Here is a 22259-nt window from a genome sequence, read left to right as displayed (position 1 = left end):
CTGTGCGTTGTTGCGGAAGCTTTGTATACAGAAATCCACATTGTAATTCCGACTGTCAGGGGATTCCATATAGAATTATTTTTCCTTTGGTGTTGATATGGGGGATCTGGTAGGTCAGATTGATGTTCACTGGTAGTTTGGAAATATTCTCGGAGGCAGAGGCGGTGAAAAAAAGCCTCAAGGTCACCACAAAATTGAATCCAGTTCATGGGGGAGGTGGGGCAGAAAGAGACACCCTGGGATAAGACAAAATACAGGACTATGTAGCATAGTCCTGTATTTTGTTTCAGCTACACCAGACTAACACGGCTACATTTCTATCACTATTCTACATGCTTGGGATAAGACAGACTCTTCTGCTGGGTTGAGTTTGTAGCTGGAGAGGTTAACAATATTATCCGGTGGGGTGAGGTAGTTTCATGATGATGACGGCTTGGTGGTATGACATAAAAGGTTTGTGATGACTTCATGATTTATGAATAAATAGTCATCGACTGAGTAATTGCAGCTCAGACCAAACTGTACTTTGGTTAGAAGTGATTTTACATCTGCCCTAGTGGGAGTGGGGTACAACTGGTAGATGTGAGGAGAACATAAGGGGAAGTGATTAGGCCAGAACATTCACTGACTTAGGGTGTGTTTGCCCTGCACCCGATGGTGTTATTGCTGCACATGTAGACATACCTGAGTGAGGACAACTACCAATGGGAGTGAAGCCGCAGTCGTGCAAGTTGTACAAACCCACCTGGAACCTGGCATATCTACCTGTGAAGCGAGGCCCTGCTCTGCCTCACTCAAACTGAGGTGTATTATATATCCCCAAATGCAGCATAGATGGACCCACAGAAGCTCCATGAGGTTGCAGTGTATATAGTCTGGAGACCTGGTAGAAGTTAATGCTGCCCTTGGTGTAAATCCAGGACAGGCCTGGGAGCACCACATGGCCTCCACAGCTGTGGATGTCTCCTTTGGTTCAAAAGGTTTTGTTGGAACAGAATATACCACAGGGATGGATTTCACTCCTCCCTGCACCAACTGTAATAAATTTAGTGCATTATCGTGGCTCCCAACGGACCTTAATTTCAGAAAAATAAGGGACAATAAGTATGGGTGGCTATTTAAAAATAATTCCTTTAAGACTTTAAAGCAAGATTATCACTGACAATAATAGCTCAAGTTCTTATTTGCAGTTCAAGTTTTCCACATCTTTTCAGGTCTTCTTGCCACTATTGTACATACTACACCGTTGGAGAGGACAATGATTATCTTGACCATTATAACAAGCTACAAATGCCTTTAAGAATGTATGTCACTGTGGAACAGTCATTAATTTGGATTTTCAGCTCTATACTCAGCCAAACCTGGAATATCGAATATAGATCCTTTTGATTTTGCCAATATGATAATTAACTATATATATCTGCTGACTTTCCCTCACAGGAAAGGCATAAATATTCCAGTTTTGTTTTTACTACTCTTGTTGTAGGCAAAAATTAATTTAATTATTTTATATGTGTTTGGCTCAACTTGGTTTGCTGGAAGGAAGACCCATTCTTTAAAAAAAATGTTGAATGGGGAGAAGGGTTTAATAAAAAAAAGTGCATTTTCAAATTTAAGTCCCCTTCTGTGCTGCTCCATTAACATTAGAAGAAAGCATATTACAAGATTTCATATGTGCTGAAATAAAAGGTTGAATGTTTAAAGATTGGTAGCCTCAGTACTTGTCTTACAACACAATGCCTTTATTTCTTACATTTGTTTGCCATTGTTCAATTTTGCATGTGCAGGACCGGCTCGCAACATTTTGGCACCTGAGGCAGGGAGCTCAAATGACTCCCCCATGACACCTTTTCTCCTGCCTGCCTGTTATGTCTCTTGTGCCCTCCATCCTCCAGCACAGCATTCCACCATCTCTGCATCTAGAGCAAAGAGAATATATATGCACCAGCAGGAGACACAATTTTCTACACTCTGGGTCCTAGTGGTGCCCCACCCTCCCACAGTCTGGCACCTGAGGCGGCCGCCTCAGTTCGCCTCATGGTAAGGCCAGCCCTGTTTGTGTGCATGCATTAATTTTATATGGATGACCTACCCACTCTAAAAATGCTGCTAAACACTCATTCCGGCTACTGATAAATCAAATCTTTTCATACAAGAGCATAAGAAAAATGCTACATTTTAAATGCAAACACATCCAAAATGCAGAATTTTTTGTGACTACCTATCACACGCACAAAAAACATACAAGTATGTTGTCCTACAGATTTCCTCTCTCATTCCCCTCTCCCTCAGTACTTACAAACAACTTCCCAGGCCTCCAAAGATAGCCCCACTTTCATCTATTTCTTTTCTTTCGAAAGGATCTCTAATCTGGTCTGAGTCCTTTGAAGACACCTATGATCTGGTCCCAAATTTCCCTCTCTATAGATACTGCCCTCTAAGTTCACCAAAAAGAAAAGAGGGAAGCTCTCTGAAGAAACACCTCTAGTCAGCTTCTGTTTAAAGGATGCTATATACTTTCCAGCCTGTTTCAGTTGTGGTGAAGCTCAAGCAGAAGTGGGCAGCATGGTCCCCTGGGCACCTCAGGAAACCTGTGAGGCAAGGCCTGCTGTGCAGGCCACACATGGCCTTGCACCTGGGACATCTCCCTCCTCTGGCCTGAGGACTGTTGGTCACTGCTCACAGAGGAGGGCACCGCCTCAGGGACAGTGTCTGCATGGATGACTGACCGCCTCTCCCTCTTTGTATTCTCCCCATCTGGGACTGAGGGGCAAGCCACAACACCTGAGCCAGCCACCCGACCCCGGGGGTCCCAAAAGTGCTCCAGTGTCCAGGAAGACCTGATGAGGCAGCACGTGGACATCCTGCTCAACATGCAGCAGACCCTAGTGCAGAAGGTCTAGGAAGACGCAGACTGCAGGAGCCGCATGTGGGACCAGATCATGCAGCAGGGTGATAACATGTGTGCCATCATGTGGGAAATGATGGCATACTCAGCTGCTGTCACTGCTGCCGCCTACCACCCACAGGTGGGTGTCGCATTGTTGGAGGTCAGCAGTGAGCCAGGTACATGACTCCAAAAAGGTGGCCTTCCGCATGTGGAAGTTTTGGAGCCACTGCTGGTCATTCCACCGCTCCATGACCAGCTGGTCACACCAGTCAGAACTGGTATCCCGCCTCTGGAAATTCCTCTCCACTGTGTTGTGCGGTTGCATGGATCTTGCTCATGCAGGGCCAGGAATGCAGCCTGCAGAAACTGCAGCATGTCCATGTGGGACCATTGCATGCCCAGGGGCAGCTGTGGTTCCATGGCACAAAGACAAAAGCTGTGGCATCCAAAAAAGCTGGGCAACCAAAGCAGGCACTGCAAGAGCTTTGCTGTCCCTTGAAGAGGTAGCAAGCGTGCAGCAGAAGCAGAGAAACAGCTGTCCAGGAGGGTCCCTTTAAACACGTGTCTCCACTAGGCTTCTGTACCAGAACTCAGAAGCAACTGGTGACCTAAAGCCCTGCCTGAAATGGTCTTGGGTGGCCTTAGATGTGAGAGTGCATCCAATCAGTCTGGACACTATCTTTCAAAAAAGCAGATTGCTTTTTTGAATGCGCTTTGGTAGTGTGGACACTCTCTTCTGGAAGAAGTTTTTCCGCAAGATCTCTTCCGGAAAAGCTTCTTCTGAAAGAAGCCTGCAGTCTAGACGTAGCCTCACTGGGCAGTGAATGGACAGGAGGAGCACCACTTCCTAGAGAATGACAAGGACAATTTGAACACAGTGTGAATCACACTTTCTTCCCTTTTGACACTGATATTATATAAGGGTGAATATGGGTAAGCAGAAGAGGATCTAGGCATGTGTGTGTGGCAGAAGTAGTTGAGCTACAGAAATATTTCATATCAAAATGTTCACTTGGTGAATTTACCCTTTCTTTTTGCTGGCTGGATGTCTCTGTACAGATTTCAATTCTTTCAGATTTAAAATTGGTTGAGAAACATTGGGGTGGAGGAAGAAATGGTCACAGAAAGTTATACAAATTCAGAAGGGTTTGATAAGAGTCCAGAAGTCTGGTTTTTAGACTTTTCCACTGGAATGTTTTTTTTCCCTCCTTAATTCATGGAATTTCATAAAACCCTAGTCTCTGACAGGAACAACCAGTCCAAGTCTGTGAAGTAGTAATATAAAACCCAAAAGTCAGACAAAAAATATATTTTCCATTAAAAGATTCCACCAAATAAAAAAGGTTAAATATGAAGCGTTTTGAAAATATCACAACATTTGTGTAAAAAAATTTCTGTTTTCAAAAATGGCTACATAGCAATGAAAAAATATGGAACATTCCTGGCTACATTTTATGAATGTATCCTTAAATGAAAGTTCCGCCAATTATCTGGCCTTATTTAGATGAGTAAGAATAATAATGCCAGTGTCCTGGCCAAATTCTAACTCAAGAAATTACATTCTGCCTACCGAAATTCATACTGAAGTTTCAATTTGGCGTAGTGTTCTTCATCACTTCTTATCTTAAGCTTTAACCTGCAATGAGACACACATGAGTAGATCACTGCTCCCACACAGACCCCTAGCGAAATTTCACGAGGAGTAACGGTAGTTTGAACTAGGAAGCCTAGTTCGAACTACCTAGTTCGTGCCCCGTGTAGCCATGCTGCACGGGGTTCGAACCAGCGGGGTTTTAAAAATGGCGGCTCCCCGCTTATGCAAATGAAGCCCGGGAAATTCAAATCCCGGGCTTCATTTGCAAGTGCGGTATGCCTACATTACCCTCCTAGTTCGAACTAGGAGGGTAGTGTAGACATACCCTTACTGATTTTATTGTATGCACTGAACGAGGCACAGATCCTGTAGAATGAATAGTATTTTATCATACTTAGCAAAGGGGACAGAGTTAAGGTTAAACAGATTCATCAACCACAAGCAATCAAAAATCATGAGCAATCTCCTCCTCAAAAATTGTGAGTGTTTTTAAGCCAAATATGAACATTTTAAAAATATGTTTTATTTGCCTTTTGTTTTTTGAGGTATATTTGGGTCACATTTTGAAGCTTTGTTTTGCAGTCATGACAGCAATAATTTTACTTTTTTTTCTAAAAGATCAGTGAGAGTCTCACCAAATAAGGTGACCCCAGACAATGAGGCTTTAAGAGAAACACCAATTATTACAAGACTTGAAATAAAAATCACAGGAATTGGCCATGCAGACTGGAAATCTTAACTCTGGTATCATTACAGCTTGTTACAATTAGAGAAAAAAAATAGTTTATGACATCCCGACTCCCAACAGCATTATTCATCCCAGCAAACTGTAATTCTCCCCATCCGTCCCCTGATCATCACACCAGTCATTTCAGTTCATCAGAGGAAAGTACAAAATATTATGAATATTGTGGCAGGGTAAATAGTCTTAGCAGCACCAAAGTATGCTCTGAAAGTTCTATTGTGCACTTTACAGAATAAAAACCAGGCAGAAGGGCTTTCCTTCAGCAGCAGCCTGCGTCTTCCCCATGTAAAACATTTCACAGCTTGTCTCATTATTGCATTTGTAAAAACACTGTCTGAAAGCACTGAAAGCAGTGGTGCATAAATGAATTATTTAAGTTTTGCAGCAAATCGCCCTGATCTTTGTGTGCAGCTTCTTAATGCACTCTAAGTGAGCCCTAGGAGGCAAATCATAGCAGACAAGGGGTGTAATGTAAACCAAGTTTTATTAGCCACGAAAAGCCACACTATAACATTTATTAAGTATCAAAGACAGTGCATTTAAATAAGTTTGATTTGGTGAATAATAGCCAACATGGCATCTATCTTCCCTAGTTCCAAATGCTTTCTTTTCAAAAACATTTATTTTCTTGTCAGGGGTGTTAATGTAATGGACTCTCATTTTTAGCAAATAGTGATTTTCAACAAATTACCATGTGTCAGAAACAGTCTGCAGCTTGCCAGCTTTAATAGTTTAAAGAAAAGTGAAAGTGCATTAGTGTTATCATTTGCCTGTTATCAGGGCTAGCGCCATGGTTTCTGCTGCCCTCGGCAAACTGAAAAGCATACACCTCCCAAAGCCCATCGCCATTCATTCAATAAACAGTCACGAAACATTTTGCTGCCCTTAATATTTCGCTACCTCTGGCAATAGCTACTTGTGCTGATATGGCAGGGCGTACCCATCATAACCAAACATCTTCTACTATGGCTGCATTCTAAACACAGAGCAAAATTAAAATGCAGATAAGCAGGTCTCCTACACCCATATCCTTTTCTTACTCCATTACGTGAATTTCAGAAAGGGGCCACTGCCATCCTGCATTTGTTCATTCATGAGCCAAATCATCTTTTATCTTTGACCAAGGAGATAATTCCAAGTCCAGACAGACAATAGCACTAAAAAAAATTAAATATACTAAAGTACTCAATGGACAGACAATTGCTGATAAATATTTAATGGGTCTGATAGCACAAGTTGGATCTTTGTAAAATATAGCCGGTTTGTTCTTTGTTTCCTTTCTCTCTACGTTTAGTAAATTATCCGCCATAAAAAAATGGTAATTTCTTCATGCAGGTTTGAGTGGATAGTTGTTTAAAGAGGACAACAAAACAAGCAAAGGAGATAAATGGCAAACAATTCTTATTTCCCCCCTCCATCCTAATCCTCTTGTCAGAAAGTTTCCTGTTACCTGCTGATCTCTGGGCATGGGAAAGAGCACAAGCCTTATTAGATCAGAAAGCCGTGCAAAAGTTACAACACTGTTTGTTCCTCCCTAAAAATTCATACCAAAACAAAAACAAACAAACAGCCTCCGGTTTGTTTTAGATTATTTTGCACTCTCAAAAATAATGTTTGCCAATAATTTTTGGGCAATGGCAAATGTTTTGCATCTGGCTCATACAGACTATCAGGCTAGACTTGAGAACCGAAAGGGGGATGTCAGTTCTGAGGAATGTAGGGGAGCTATTGTGTTTTCAGGAAAGATCACATGTGATGCTTACTGTCCCGGATAGATGATGACTAACCATTTGGAAAGTGGGGTCTGCAATCCTTTGGTATGCAATGAAGAATAAAAGAGGAAATGTAAATTTTCATTATTTTTATGGCCAGTCCCACCTTTCTGACAAATCATGGGGCTGTTCTTTTCCTCTCTAGTTAGGGTGAACAGTTCCCGCAAACTGTTGGGCCACAGAGCTGGAACCTCAGACAATAAACAGTTCTTAGGGCCAGAATTTGCTGCCCTCATTCATGCTGAAGTCGGTGGAAGCAAGATACTATTTACCATGAGGAAGGATAGCAGAATCCAGTCCTTAAATCCTGCACTATGGATTTTTGAAAATTTATTTTTACTTTATTTATTTTGTTCCTTCCCTTTGGCACTGCTACATAGGGAACACACACAATTCTTGTTCTATTCTGATAGGTTCTTGCACTGCAGTCATCACTATAGTATCTGAGCACTTTCCAGTTGTTCATTAAATGACATGGCTAACACAGGGGTGGGTATTAAGCCGTCTGAGAGCCAGATGCGGTTTTCCAGAGTTAGCTTTGGTGGGCCACTAAACACTTTATTTACCTGCACATCCACAAGTGCAGCTGCTTCTAGCTCCCGTTGGCTGTGAATCACTGTTCCAGGCCAATGGGAGCTGTGGGAAGCTGTGGCCTGGTCCATGCTGCTTCCCAGAGCTCCCATTGGCTGGAAAAGTGATCTGTGGCTAATGGGAGCTGCAAGCGACTGTACCTGTGGATGCACAGGTAAATAAGCACGAGAGGCCCACTAGGGACTAACCCTGATGAACCGTGTTCAGCACATGGGCTACTTTTAACCTACCCTTGGACTATTATCTGTCACGTGTGGCTTGTTCTCTCAGGGTATGTCTACACTACAAAGTTAGTTCAAACTAACAGACGTTAGTTCGAACTAACTTTCATAGGCGCTACACTAGTGTTCCGTTAGTTCGAATTTAATTCGACTTGGCAGATGCCAGCACAGGAGTCTTAGGAGAAAGGGGCGGTATCCTCCACAGTGTAAAGGGGGCAGAGGCACTTGTACAGGGGAGGCCAGCCAGAGCACCAGATGAAGAGGCTCAAGGCCTCAAGAAAGAAGCAAGCGAAGCACCCTGGTGAGTGGGGGTGAGGAAGCAGCCCGGGCGGGTGCAAAGCAGAAGTCCGCGGGCTGATGAGTTGCAGCACGTAGCCCCATCAGCCAGGTGAGGGGAGAGCAGATATTCTCCCCCATCCTAGGGCCTTTGGCTGGGGTCCGGAGAGAGGGAGGGCCCGGACCTCCCTCACCTCCCCGCTCGGGGTAACCCCTGGGCAACCAGGGAGAGGAATGACCTCACGATCTGGCGGGGCAGGCTGACCGGTCAGGAGAAAATGGAGACAGAGAAGGGGGACTGGGTGACATGACCAGGGCGCCCCTTGACATGTGGTGGAGAACGTGGGCACCGAGGATGCCCCGAGTGTAGGGGGGCGCTAGAGAGCTAGGGAGACTCCAGGTTAGGATAAGAGAATAAGTTTGTAACTTCAAGGAGATCGCCAAATGGAGGCGGCGAAGATATTGGAATGGGTGATGGAAACCCAGCGCCAGCAGCAGCACCAGCAGATGCAGATCGTGCAGCAGCTGGCGTCCCAGTTTCAAGAGCAACAGCAGCAGCTGATCCAAGAGCTCACAGAGCATCAGCAGGCCACGGAGGGAAGATGAGCAAGAGGGGAAGCCCCGCTGCCAGGTGTGGAAGGCGGAGTCAGCGGGGCACAGTTGCCAATCCAGCTGGCAAAACTGGGCCCAGAGGATGACATAGAGGCATTCCTAGTAACGTTCAAGAGGGTGGCCACTGCGGCAAGATGGCTGGAGGAGCATTGGGCGACCATAGTGGCCCCCTACTTGTCGGGTCTGGCCCTGCTGGCGTACCGGTGGCTGTCCACGAAAGATGCGCTACATTATTATAAAGTGAAAAAGGCGATTTTAGATCAGGTAGGGATAACCCCGGAAATGTATCGCCAGCGGTTCTGGCAAGAGTGCTATCAACAGGGAGAGAGTCCCCAGGCAGTTGCGCAGTGCCTGAAAGAGTCAGGGACGAGGTGGCTGGAGCCTGAGACTAAAACCAGGGTGCAGGTAGCAGAAACCATTATTTTGGAACAGTTTGTTGAGATATTGCTGGCAGAAGGGCAGAGATGGGTCTGACGCCACTACCCCTCGACCCTAGCGGAAGCGGTGATTCTGATGGAAGACTTCATGGCCACTGAAGGGGCTGAAGAACAGGGGAAGACGCCAGGAGGCGGCATGCTGTGGAGGGCGCCAGCCCCAAGCAAGGGCCCCAGAGGCTGCGGCAGAGGCAAACGGAGGCAGCCTACGGAGACAGGACTCATCTGGGGAGGGAAATTGGCCCCCGTCTGGCGAAACCCCACAGGGGAACTCAAAGGCGAAAAAGGGTCACTTACCGACAAGAAGGAGAGTGGACGGAAGATCAGGCCCCCCAAGTAAATTTATATGCTTCCAGTGTGGCCAGGCGGGTGATTTTCGCCGGGAGTGCCTCATGATGGATTGCATGCTTGTGAAGGTGATGGCCCCCAAATCACCCCCGGTAGTAGGGGTCCTTTTCAAGCAAATAGCCTTTGACTTAGTGGGACCGGTTGAGCAGTCGGGCCGGGGTCACCAATTTATACTAGTAGTGATAGACTATGCAACATGGTACCCCGAAGCAGTCCCTTTGCGGACCACAATGGCCCCCACGATTGCAGGGGAACTGATGAAAATTTTCACAAGAGTTGGGCTCCCCCGGGACATATTAACTGACCAGGGCACTAATGTAACCTTCCGCATGATGACAGAACTGTGTCTGATATTGCAAATTAAAACCCTCCGCACATCCGTATATCATCCTCAGACCAACAGCTTAGTGGAACAATTTAATAAGATGCTAAAGATGATGTTAAAGCGATTTATACAGGACAACTCCAGGGACTGGGACAAGTTGGTGCCAGCCCTGTTGTTCGCCATCTGGGAGGTACCGCAGGCCTCCTTGGGATACTTCCCATTTGAATTATTATATGGGTGGCAACTGTGGGGGATATTAGACTTAGTGAAAGAGCACTGGGAAGAGCAGGAATCAAGGGCCCAGGGAACGGTCCAGTATGTGCTGCATTTCCGGGAAAAGATGCACTCCCTAGGAGAATTAGCTAAAAGTAATCTAGAAAAGGCCCAGGAACAACAAAAAGCATGATATAACCAGGGGGCTCACTTGAGGGAGTTTACACCGGGGGACCAGGTCTTACTGTTACTACCTGATTGAGACTCTAAACTGCTGGCGAAATGGCAAGGTCCTTTGGAAGTCCTCAGGAGGGTCAGGAAGGTACACTATGAGATAAGACTGTACGGAAAGAGGAAGGACACCCAGATATACCACGTAAACCTGTTAAAGAAGTGGAAACCCCGAGAAGCCCTCTTCATCAATCCCCCGATTTGGACTTGGGCCCATGGTGTGATCTGGAGGAGGAACCCCACATAGAAGGGGAGCTGACACCTGGTCAGAGGAAGGAGCTGTGGCAGTTGCTGCAGGCATTCCTCCACGTTTTGACCAGCTGGCCAAGACCACCCTTGCGCACCACGAGATACACACGGAACCGGGGAGGAGGGTCAGTAATGCCCTCAGGCCCTTACCCAAGAAATTATGGGAACCCGTGAAACAGGAGCTGCAAATGATGTTACAGTGGGGGTGGTGGAAGAGTTGCGCAGTGACTGGCAGAAACCAATAGTGTTAGTGCCAAAGGCAAATAAAACAATGCGGTTTTGTATAGATTTCCGAGGGGTGAATGCCATCTCACGATTTGATGCCTATCCCATGCCTCGGGTAGATGAGCTCCTAGAGCGAACTGGAGAGACGCAGTACCTCTCCACGATTGATCTCACAAAGGGGTATTGGCAAATGCCGTTAAGCCCTGAGGCAAGAGAAAAGACAGCCTTCGCGACCCCGTTTGGATTGTACCAGTTTATAACCATGCCATTCGGGCTTCATGGCGCAACTGCAACGTTCCAGAGACTGATGAACCGGATATTGCGTAAATATCAGCAGTACGCTGACGCTTATATTGATGACATCATCATCTTCAGTATGACATGGGACCAGCACCTGCAACACGTAAGTGCCATACTCAAGATTCTAGCAGAAGCGGGCTTGACAGTGAACCCAAAGAAATGCAGGTTTGGGTGCTGGGTAGTATATACCTTGGATATACTGTGGAAGGGGGGCAACTAAAATCCTTAGTAGACAAGGTGAGTGCCATACGGGACTATCCTCTGCCAGTAACCAAAAGGCAAATACGGCAATTTCTGGAGTTAGCGGGATATCATAGACGGTTCATAGCTGATTTTGCGACCTTAGCCACCCCCTTCTCGGACATGACGCAGAATAATCAACCCCAAAAGGTGCAATGGACCGAATGGGGTAGGCAGGCGTTCGACACCATCAAACAGTGCCTAGAATCAGCCTTTGTACTACGACAGCCGGATTTCTCGAAACCGTTCATTTTGCAGATGGACATGTCCGAGGTGGGGTTAGGAGCAGTATTGGCACAGGACGTGGGACGGGAGGAACACCCAGTGTTATATGTAAGTCGCAAGCTGTTCCCCCAAGAAAAAAACTACGCAACTATTGAGAAGGAGGCCCTGGCGGTAAAGTGGGCCATCAAAGCCTTACGCTATTATCTTTTAGGAGATCGGTTCCTACTGATTATGGACCATGCACCATTGAAATGGATCCAGTCAATGAAAGGAACGAACGCTTGAATAATGCGATTGTACTTGGCACGCCAGCCGTACTGTTTCCAGGTGATGCACTGCCCAGGGGCGGCTCACCAGAATGCAGACTTCCTTTCACAAAGTGCAGAAAGGACAAGTGGATTGGGGGAATACCCAGGACTCAACTTAGAGGGGCAGACCGACCAGTTGGGAGAAAATGGAGACAGAGAAGGGGGACTGGGTGACATGACCAGGACACCCCTTGACATGGCCCTTAGTTCATGAGAGAGTTTATGAAGTCTATGGCCAGCCCTTGAGAAAAGAGACAGGGCAGCCAATGCTATACCACTCGGCTTTCTTTTGCGCTCTACTCCCTGGGATGGGGTGGAGAGACACTGGACACATCAAAAAACATTTTCTGTGCTTGCTGGCAAAATAGGTAGGACTATAGCCTCTGCACAGATGAACTTTAGCTGTATCACAGAGAGTTCCATTATGCCAAAGGAGTGAAATGTTTGGTCTTGGTCTTTTGCTGGCACTTTAGTCAATCTTTTAAATGACGTGTTATCATTGGGTCTTCCCTCAGACCATGCCTCTCATGGCCCTAGAAGACTGTTGCTGTCAGTGCCTACTCAGGTTCTTTTAATCAATTACCTAGACCAGGTTAGTTCAAACATGTATCCCTTTGTTGGGTCTGATTTAGTAATCTTTCTACAGAGTGTCACTTCTCAGTTGCTTAAGTTTATGCCCATTCAGGACTGGTACACTGCTATTCAGGAAGCCTCAGCCATCCACCTGATGCTAGATTGTGTTTCCAGCAGTTCCTCTCCTTGAGACAGGATTCTTCTGTGCTCCTTGAGGTGGGCTAGTACTTTAAACTTTATTTCACCTCAAGACAGGAGCTCCCCAATTCTCCTGCTGCAGTGGCTAGATTATCCTGTGGCCAACACCACTGAGTACCCTAAAGATAAGGACTGAGACTTTGAACTTGATTTTTAGTGCACAGAAAGAAGCACAGAGAGTAGAGGATAGGTTTGGTGTATTAGTAGAAGCCCATACTGCTGAGGAGATGTACTTCAGCTTTCTGTACTATTTGGCATTTCCTGAATGCAGAAGGCTTCATGCTTCAATATTTGTTGCTGCAGTCCAGTCCAGATGTGACAAAGGCACCAACAATTGAGGGCACATTAAAAAACAATGAATAGTCCTGCAGCACCTTGTAGACTAACGACAATTTTTGATGGTATCATGAGCTTTCATGGGAAAACCCCACTTCTTCAGATGAATGGAGTTAAGGAGTCCAGGTTGCAAAATAAATAGAGAACAAAAGGGAATGGGGAAGGAAAGAGAATGAATAAAATGGGAAAACAATGGTCAGTTAGAGTGTCCATGCTAAATGAAACTGATAGAGTGGGTTCTAAGTATACTTGAGTACCTAGTGTTTAGTTTTTTCTGTCATTAGGATGTGGAACGTGGGTCTTTGTTTAAAAGGAAATCGTACCATGGCTGCAAACTCTCCAAAATATTTTCTTCATTCCAAGAGCATAATCTCTGTCTTGCTTGGATTCAGGTTCAACCAGCTGTTCTTCACACATCAGTTAATCTCATCCAAGCATTGAGCTGCCTTTGTGGTAGTGGTATGGTCAAAGAGGAGCAGTTTGTGATCCATATATCTCTGGCACTTGTTCTTAAACTTTTGAAGATCGAGGAACACCAAACAATTATTGTTTTTAATGGGGGACACCACGGATTTTTTGTTGAGGGAAAAAAAAGCCCCAGGGAAAATTTGTTGACCAAAAAAAGATGCTTGCCCCTTTAAGGGGACCATTTTGAACTCTGTTCTCTCCGCAGCACACTTTAAACCATCTCACAGCACAACAGTGTGCCTCAGAGCACAGTTTAAGAAACTGCTGCTACAGACTAACTCAGCGACCCCTCTGAAGCTAATGATTTCAAGACCATCTACCTGAGGTGCAGGGACAGCAGCAGCAGAGTAAGACTTAGGAAGAACACTTCACCTAGCCACTTCACCTAGCTCCCATAAACATGTTTTCCCTCTCTGCTAATCTGTAAGCAAGGCAACACTGAAAATGACCTGCAGAGGCTGTCTGTTGCATAGTCAGCACAGCTAGTTTGAAATTTTTAATTAGGAAAATTTTTTCCCAAAAATTTTGTTGCAAACAATACCTACATTTTTCATAAGATAATTAATAGATGGTAGTAGTACAGAAGATTTGTAAATAAAAGTATAATAAAATAACAACATTTGACAAGAATGGTAGATAAGCCAACCTTCTCTAGAGTTGGGTGCAGCAGATATGTGAGTGGAGTAAGAAAACTTCAGTTATAGTCCAGATGTGTAATACACACAGTTAAAGCAATGAGAACCCAAAGGAAAAATTATGAGACCTACACTTAACCATGAGATCCTTTTCCTATATAAGAGAGCTACCAAACTCTTGTCCAACCACTTAAAACTAGGGATAGTTCATCTTTAAACTCTCCATATTTAAGGAGCTACTGCACAAACTATTCATGAAATGCAATGAGGTTGCAAAGAGTGTAGATCAGAACAGAACTTGACACAAATACAGACTATTCTTTTTTTGCTCCTTTTCCTTAGTAGATTTTTGATGTGCTATAATAAGTGATAGTTCAAGGAATTCTGACAGTATTTTCATTGTATGGATGCCCTTCTAATTGATTATCTGGATTTATGGTTGCATATCTTGCATTGAAAAGAGTATTTCTTACTTAGCATGAGGGTAGCTAGTACTCAGATATTCCAGTGTTTGTAGTAAAGTGCATTACCAGATAACAGTATGTAAGATGTGATTTTAATTTTAAATATGATAATGAGGTAACCACTTGAACGGCATATCTCACTGCACTCATGAGATAGTAACAAATTCCTCCTGTGTTCAAAAGAATCAATATAAACCAGTCTTCATTCTGCTCCTTTCTCCTCTAGTATGATTGAGGTACAAATCTCCATGATACTACATGAGAATGTTCAGTCTGTTCCCAGTACGTCTACACTGCAACAGTATTTCTAAATCACTAACGTTATACCAAAATAACTTAGTCTGCATCTACACAGCAGGCAGTTATTTCAAAATAGTGTTGAAATACTATCAAGCTGGAGGACTTCTTACTCTGACTCCCGTAACCCTCATTGTACAAGGAGTAATGGAGGAAGAGTGCTCTATTTCAAAATCAGTGCTGTGTAGAGGCTCCCAATTTCAAAATAAGCTATGCAATTGACGTAGCTCTATTTGCGTTGCTTATTTTGAGTTAAGCCCCTGTAGTATAGACGCATATAATAAGTAAAAATTTTAAAAACAATGACTAGTCGAGCAGCTCCTTAAAGACTAACAAAACATGTAGATATAATTGTTTTTTAAGTTTGTTTTTTAAGTTTTTCCAGTTACAGACTAACTTGGCTACCCCTCTGAAGCTAATAAGTAAACATTGGATACAACTAGAACAACCTCTCCTGAGAGTTTTGGGTCCAAGCAGACCTAAAGGACTGCTTCAAAGATCTGATGTTGTACAGAAAAGGCATGAATTCTTGTCAGTATATATATATATATATATATTCTGTTACAAGTTGGATCATTTTATTTTGTATGTTTCCTGCATGATTTACAATATAAAACAGCCTATTGTTTTAATACTGATTTTTTTTTTTAGTTTGATTATCATGTTTGCAAACCACGTAGTAGGCAGCTCCTAGATTATTCTGTAGATATGTTTTGTAAGCAATTTTACAACCTCCAGCCCTTTCCCCATTCCCATCCTTTGAACAAAATCTGATAACTAGTATTGATTGATTTTAAAGTGAACACTGAAATGGAACCAGTGTCATCACATCGCATTGAGAAACAGATTCTAAATATTTCTAAAAATAAATTATTCTATTATTCTTCCTATTGACAATGGGAATATAGTTAATTAAGAAGTTTATGCTCATGAGATGGGGATGGCATGAGCAGGCCCAGCATCAGCAAATAATCAAAAACCTTCCAAGGTCATCTTATCATATGACCATCCCCCAACCTCGCCACCCTAGAAGAGAGAACATATTGCTTGAACGTTTAGGCAAATGCCAACTCTTTATTACAGTGCTTGGTCATTGTTTTAAAAAATCCAGTGTGCTTAGAGAAAAGCTATAATTGTAAGGCCCACATTTTCATGAATGACTAGTGAATTGGGGTGCCTCTGTTTTTGAGCATCCACCTTGGTAACCTCTTCACAGGCCTGGTTTCCAGAATGCGGGTACTTGGCTCTTTCGGAAAATCAATTCCTTTAAGATATCTCAAGTCAGGTTGCTAAAACTTGAGGCAGGGATGTTGGGATTTTGAAAATTTAGGGTGTGAACTTGCAAACACTTATGTATTTGCTTTAATTCATTTATGGGATTTCTCCCTCTGCAGTAATTGGGATTATCTAGGTGCCTAACATTAAGTATATGTATGAATGTTTGCAGGATTGTGAACTTAGTTTCCAACTATGATATTTCACAGATACTATGTCCTATCTATCAATGGAGTTGTATAAAAATGATCAGGGAGGGGGACCAAACATTTAGGGCTTCCATTTCTGCACTGAGAGCCACTAGTGAGGATCCTTATTCCCACACAACATCCTAGAGAAATCAAGTTAACTCAATACAGATGTAAAGATCCACATGAGTGAGGCCTTTAACAGGGTTTAAAGGTCTGTTCAATAGTATTTTTAGTTAATCCTTCTATTATAAGCAGTGTTCAAGTCTTTAAAAATTAAGTGCCAGAACACACTTCTGGTACCATCCTTCCTAAGTGCTAGTACTTCCACTGATGCAACATAATTTCAGCTCTGCCCCAAAGTGCCAGGATAGCATTATGGCATGATTTGAACCCTGATTCCACAATCTAGATAGTGTAGGTAGTAATATGTACAGCTAACATTACCCAACACTTTCCTTTTTAAAAAATGGGTTTCAGTTGCTTATAACTATGTAGGCTGAAATTTTCCATGCCAGTTTTCTGCTTCATGGCTGAGCTTTTTGGAAGAATTTTGCAAAAACAATTCAGCCGCTTCTTAGAACAAGAAAAAGGAAAATTAAATTTTGCCGATATAAAAAAAACTCTCAACTATTTCCCTTAGATTCTCCAGAAATTTCATGCTTTGGAGTGAAGATTTGAAATTTGGCCAGGTGAAACTGAGCAGTCAGGGATGTGCCTTTTGCTATACTCCGAAAATCTGCCCATATTTGGCCAATTTATATATAATCATATACTATTATACTTATATATGATCATATACTATTTGGGAAAAAGGCCTCATATAAAGGTTGTACTTTAATCCTGGCATTTCTTGACATATTCCACTGCTTGACCTTGATATCTTAACATTCTTTTAAGGTATGTTTGATATGTGCTTATAAGAAAAATGCACACCAAAACATTATGTGTAGAAAATCAATCAGCTTGCATTTTTAACCCCATTTGGTGGGTTTCTCAAAAGATCTCTTGGTCTAACTCTTCTCCCATTTACATTGAAGACTGTCATTGACTTCAATGGGCACAGAGTTAGGGCAATGCTGAGCACGTTTGAAAATGCCATGAGTAATATAATAATAAAGGACTGCAATGCTAGAAATATTAAAAGTAAATTACATTTCAGGGCAATTATGTCACTTGAAATATCCTATCTAAACTATCACAATATATCTATTTCAGATAATGTCACCAGATCACAAGTATATTTCAGGATAATGAAAAGTGTCCAGTATAGGAGAGTAAAACTAAAAAAAGCCTGATATTATTTGTCATTGTTTCCCTGCTATTGCTTAAAAGAAGCAAAAGTGGTATGATACATCTCAAATTCCTATGTTCACTGAAAATAAATAAAAATTACAAGCATCTCGCAATATATGTTCAACTCCCCCAAATTATTATTCTAATGCATAAGAGAGAGAATCTGTTTGAGGCAATATCTTTTTTGGACTAACTTCTGTTCAGGAAAGAGACATGCTTTCAAATAACACTGCATACATGGTCAATTTTATAATATTTATTAATGTGGAAAGGCGAAAATGCACTTGACATTGGATTTACAATGAAAAATACAATCTAGTAAGTGGCATGAATCACCATTTTATATTTATCAACCTTTGACATCAATATATATGAAAAATCCTTCTAGAGTATAACTGATACCATGAGTGTCTCAATACTAGTATAAGCTATCCCAAATTAAAACTTGATCCTGTGAGCACTTATGCAATATAAAATTACTTGTGTTCATTAAAGTTTACAAAATCCATGCCATAACTTTTAAAAAATAAACAAAATGTATTTTACATTAAAATACTGTCAATAAATCAACCAAGCTTTAATAAATTTCATTTAATGTTTTCAGTTCCTTTAACACAAGGCCATATTTAAAGTTACCATTACGTATGCAAAGAATCTCATGAATGGACTTCATAAAACTGGATAGAGTTAATTACACACTTTCCCCAAATATTCTCCTCCTAGCCAGCTATTATCATCCTTACCCAGTGCCCTTTCTTAGTGGTCTTTCAAGAAGGACAGATCTTCAAAGAAAAATTAGGGTAAGAGTTTTTTTTGTGACACCCTATTTTTCAGATATACAAAATGACCATTTTTTTTTATATGCAGACAACTTAGATCTGCATGAATTTACTCTCATTGGAAGTGCATAGTGTGACCTATATAAATAAGTGCGCCCCCAAAAGTGTTCACTGTGCATTTCTTTGCCCTTGTGGACACATTTACAAATATACAGAACTTTGTCATAAATGTTTTCACTATTATTTGATGTTTTTGATGCATTAGTGGGAGTATAGAGAGCTTTAAATGCCTGGAGTAGGTTACTGATTCCTACCCACCCTCCGTTCTATGAAATTAACTAAGTTCATTCATAAGATTCTTCTTATAAAAATACTTCCTCTAAATGCTGCCTTGAGGGGAAAAAATACCTTGAAAGAGCAAACATTACTAGCAAATATATAAAAGCACTTTTAAACAAAAACTGAAAAAAATATTGTCAAATAACCTTTTTTAAACAATTATACTTTTCATCCATATTTGGGCTTAGGAGGAATGTCACAGAGAGAGGAGAGATGCAACTTTTAAAATACATATTTCCCAGTAACACTTTTTTCTTTTTAATTTAAAACACTAAAAGAAAAATATCAGACTTCTTTTTCAGGACATAATTTATGAACCTGCTAGTGCTGCTCTTTGAGAATTCTGCTGACTAGAATCTACCCTGTTCTCTGCAAGGCTATAGCTGATAAATTACAGCCATGAGATATGAAATGACAAGTTACTTTTTTTGGTGCAATTTCACATGGATTTTGGACCAAAAGATTGTGTGACTTCATGATTTCACAGTGAACGTAACAAATGGTGAAAAGCTATTCTCAAGCACACCCATGTATTTTGTTTTATTTTCCTCACAGACTTTCCGCTCCCCACCTTCCTTAACACCTCCCTTCATGCATCCAGAATAATCAAAGTATAGGCCTCTCATAACACTTCAACTCCTGAGTGATAAAAAGCATTGTGAACAGTCCAGAACTTGCCTTATTTTGGCCCCAAAGAAGGCTCCAAAAAGCATAAAAAGGATGTGAGAAACATATGTACAAACACACCGATGTCTATATGTTTATCTGTGTTCCTTAGGAACACATAGCCCAGTTGCAATGAATAATTAATTACTAAGGAGTTGTTAATGACATTTCATTTGTCAGATTAAGAAAGATCAGACAAGTAATATTATTAGGGCAGTGTATGATACCTCATTTTGTGTCTCAGAATGTCTGTTTGAATGCATCCTACTGTTGGATCCTCATGTGAAGTAAATGCAAAACCTTCTGAGCCCCATTAGGGCTTTCATACAAAAATTACATTTCTGACACTTCCTGCTGGGCTGGACTTGACATGCAGAAATGAAAAACAACAATAATAGTGTGTATTTACAACTCTTCACAGTCTCAGGAAAGATTCATTTAAGATTAGGTTCAACATTTAAAGAAGGTTGGGTTGGTTAAATTTTCAACCTTTGTTTGCTTAATTTGCCAGTAGGAAGAGTAGGGTGAGCAGTATTCATTCTTAAAAGCAAAACTTGAGCCAAGTCAAGTGTATATATCACTTGCTGAGTGTAAACTTTGTCTAGTCCAGGGAATCTGCACAAGAGCCTTTGTGCCAGATGGATGTGAATTTTCTCCCTAGTGAGTTCATATCCTATATCAAGTCCAATTAACCTATGGAATCCATGAATACAAGAACTTGCTGAGGCCAAGAGGTTGGCAAGATTCACAAAACCAATGGACATTTATATGGAAATTGAGACCATCCAGAGTTAGTCTGGATAGAATTAAAAAACCTGTGAATGTTTTGGATAGGATATAAAGCCCCATGCTTTGAGGCATAAGCCAACTTCTAACTAATGAAATTGGAAAGAAACTTTCCTTCTGAGAAAGTTATTAGATAAATGTCTGCTTTGTGACTAATTGCACCTTCTTCTGAAGCATCTGCTGGTGGCCACTGATGGAGAATGGCCTCATGGATCAGTGAAATTCCTATGTTATTCACACCAAATCTGCAAACTTGTAGAAGTTCATACAACTCTGCTTTTACGTAAGTATTAAATGAAATAACATTATGAGAGCATGATATGGGTCTTCTATACTCCTAGGAAATGTAGGTTTCCTAATTGGGCTTGAAGTTGAAGCTAAACAGATTCAGACTGGAACTGCGGCACACATTTTAAACAGTTGGGGGTAATTAACCATTGCAGCAGCTTAGGAAGAGTGCAATTGTGGATTTTTAGACAGAAAGTGGACGTCTTCCTGAAAGACAGACTGTAGTCTGACCACAAGTTATTGGGCTTGCCAAAGGAATTACTGGGTGAAATTCTATGGCCGTGTTATGCAGGAGGTCACAATAGGTGAGCATAAAGGAGCTTTCTGGCCTTAAAATCTACAAAGCCATGAGTTCTCCAAAGTTTAAAAAACTGTAGGCAATTTTAGATCCAATTCTCCCCTCCCCTTTTGTTACTCCAGTAGAATCTCTACACTTTCATAGGGGTTCACCAGTATAACTGAAGACAGGACCTGGCCTCCTCCTTTCTTTCATGCATGTGGGTGCAGGTGTGCTTCAGCTTGAGCTCTTTGCAGCAGAACAGCGGATGACTTAGCCAGAAAAAGTATAGAGGAAAATCAATAATAGCTGGACATTCATTTAAACAAATGCATCATCCAGTAAACAGTGCAGCAGCTTTAAAATATAAACAAGAAGAGGCGAACTTTGTTCACATCATAGCTCCAGCTGTTTTGTGTGTTGAGACTGTGCACCACAGCTGGCCTGATGAGCTCTGAATCCTGGGAAAAGGGGAAACATTTAAGCTAACTTAAACAGAAAGAAGCAACCCCACAGCCCTGAGAGATAACAGGTGGGAGCTTTGCCCTGCCACTGTGCCTCGAGGGTAAAATCTGGCATGCAGTGGTAGCTTCAGAACAAAAGTCACGGAAGCTTCTCAGTGCCTTCTCTATTTATTCTGTATCTGTGACAGCATCCTGCTGCATTCCTTAAGTGCCATTGATTGTTATAAAACTGGCTCATGGGGCTGAAGCCAGAGTGGGAAGCAGGCAGGTATTGTGCTATATGGTCCTGTGAAAATTGTATTCCCCCCACCTTCAGAAGCAATGGTTAAATATGGGGTTTAGAACCCATATCTAGGAACTCAGTTGTGTTGGCTGAAATTAATAGAATACTAATAGGCTAAGCTCCAAGGCAGATGCAACGAGAGCCCCTCTGAAGCAAGAATCATCTCTTGGACCCAATTCTAAAATGTAATAGGCTGGGGAAATGCAGCGGAGATGGGACACTAATGGCATTATCACTTTTTTCTCAGCTTGATGCCCATTCTAGAGCAGGGTTTTTGAGAGATTGCTGGACCTAAGGGGGCTGATCTTATTTCTGACTGTAAATCCAATCAAGTCCATGGAATTATAATGGAGTAAAAATGGGGCAAGTGAGAGCAGAGTCAGTCCTCCAGTGCTCAAGTGTGTGTGTCCTTTTAGATCAGCGCTGATCCCAGCTCTCATGTCATTGCCGCATTTTGCATAAAAAATGCAATGTCTTAATCTGTCTCAGTGAATTCCAGGATGTGTCTGATCTGACAATTACCTGAGAAGTACAGAGAGTCAGAGAAAGAAAGGGATCTTCCCTATATCCCTCATGACCTGGAAATCGGCCATCTAGTTGGTTTTATCTTGCACCTGGGCATCAGGTGACTTTGGCGGGGGAAGTCTCTGCCTTCCCAAACTGCCAGCCTGGCCCTGCCCACACGCCACCCTTTTTAAAAATTGTACTGACGGATCCAGAACGCTCAGTGCTGCTTCCATTGAAACCACCAGAGAGAATCCCGCTGACTTCAAAAGGAAGAGGATTGGGTGCTTGAATGGTAATGGGGAGAGATTTCACTAAGTGAAAAAATATTGTGGCATGAAACA

This window comes from Pelodiscus sinensis, chromosome 3, assembly GCF_049634645.1.
Source record: "Pelodiscus sinensis isolate JC-2024 chromosome 3, ASM4963464v1, whole genome shotgun sequence".
Classification (NCBI taxonomy): domain Eukaryota; kingdom Metazoa; phylum Chordata; order Testudines; family Trionychidae; genus Pelodiscus; species Pelodiscus sinensis.
The sequence above is the reverse complement of the archived record's forward strand: the minus strand, read 5'-3'. Positions refer to the sequence as shown.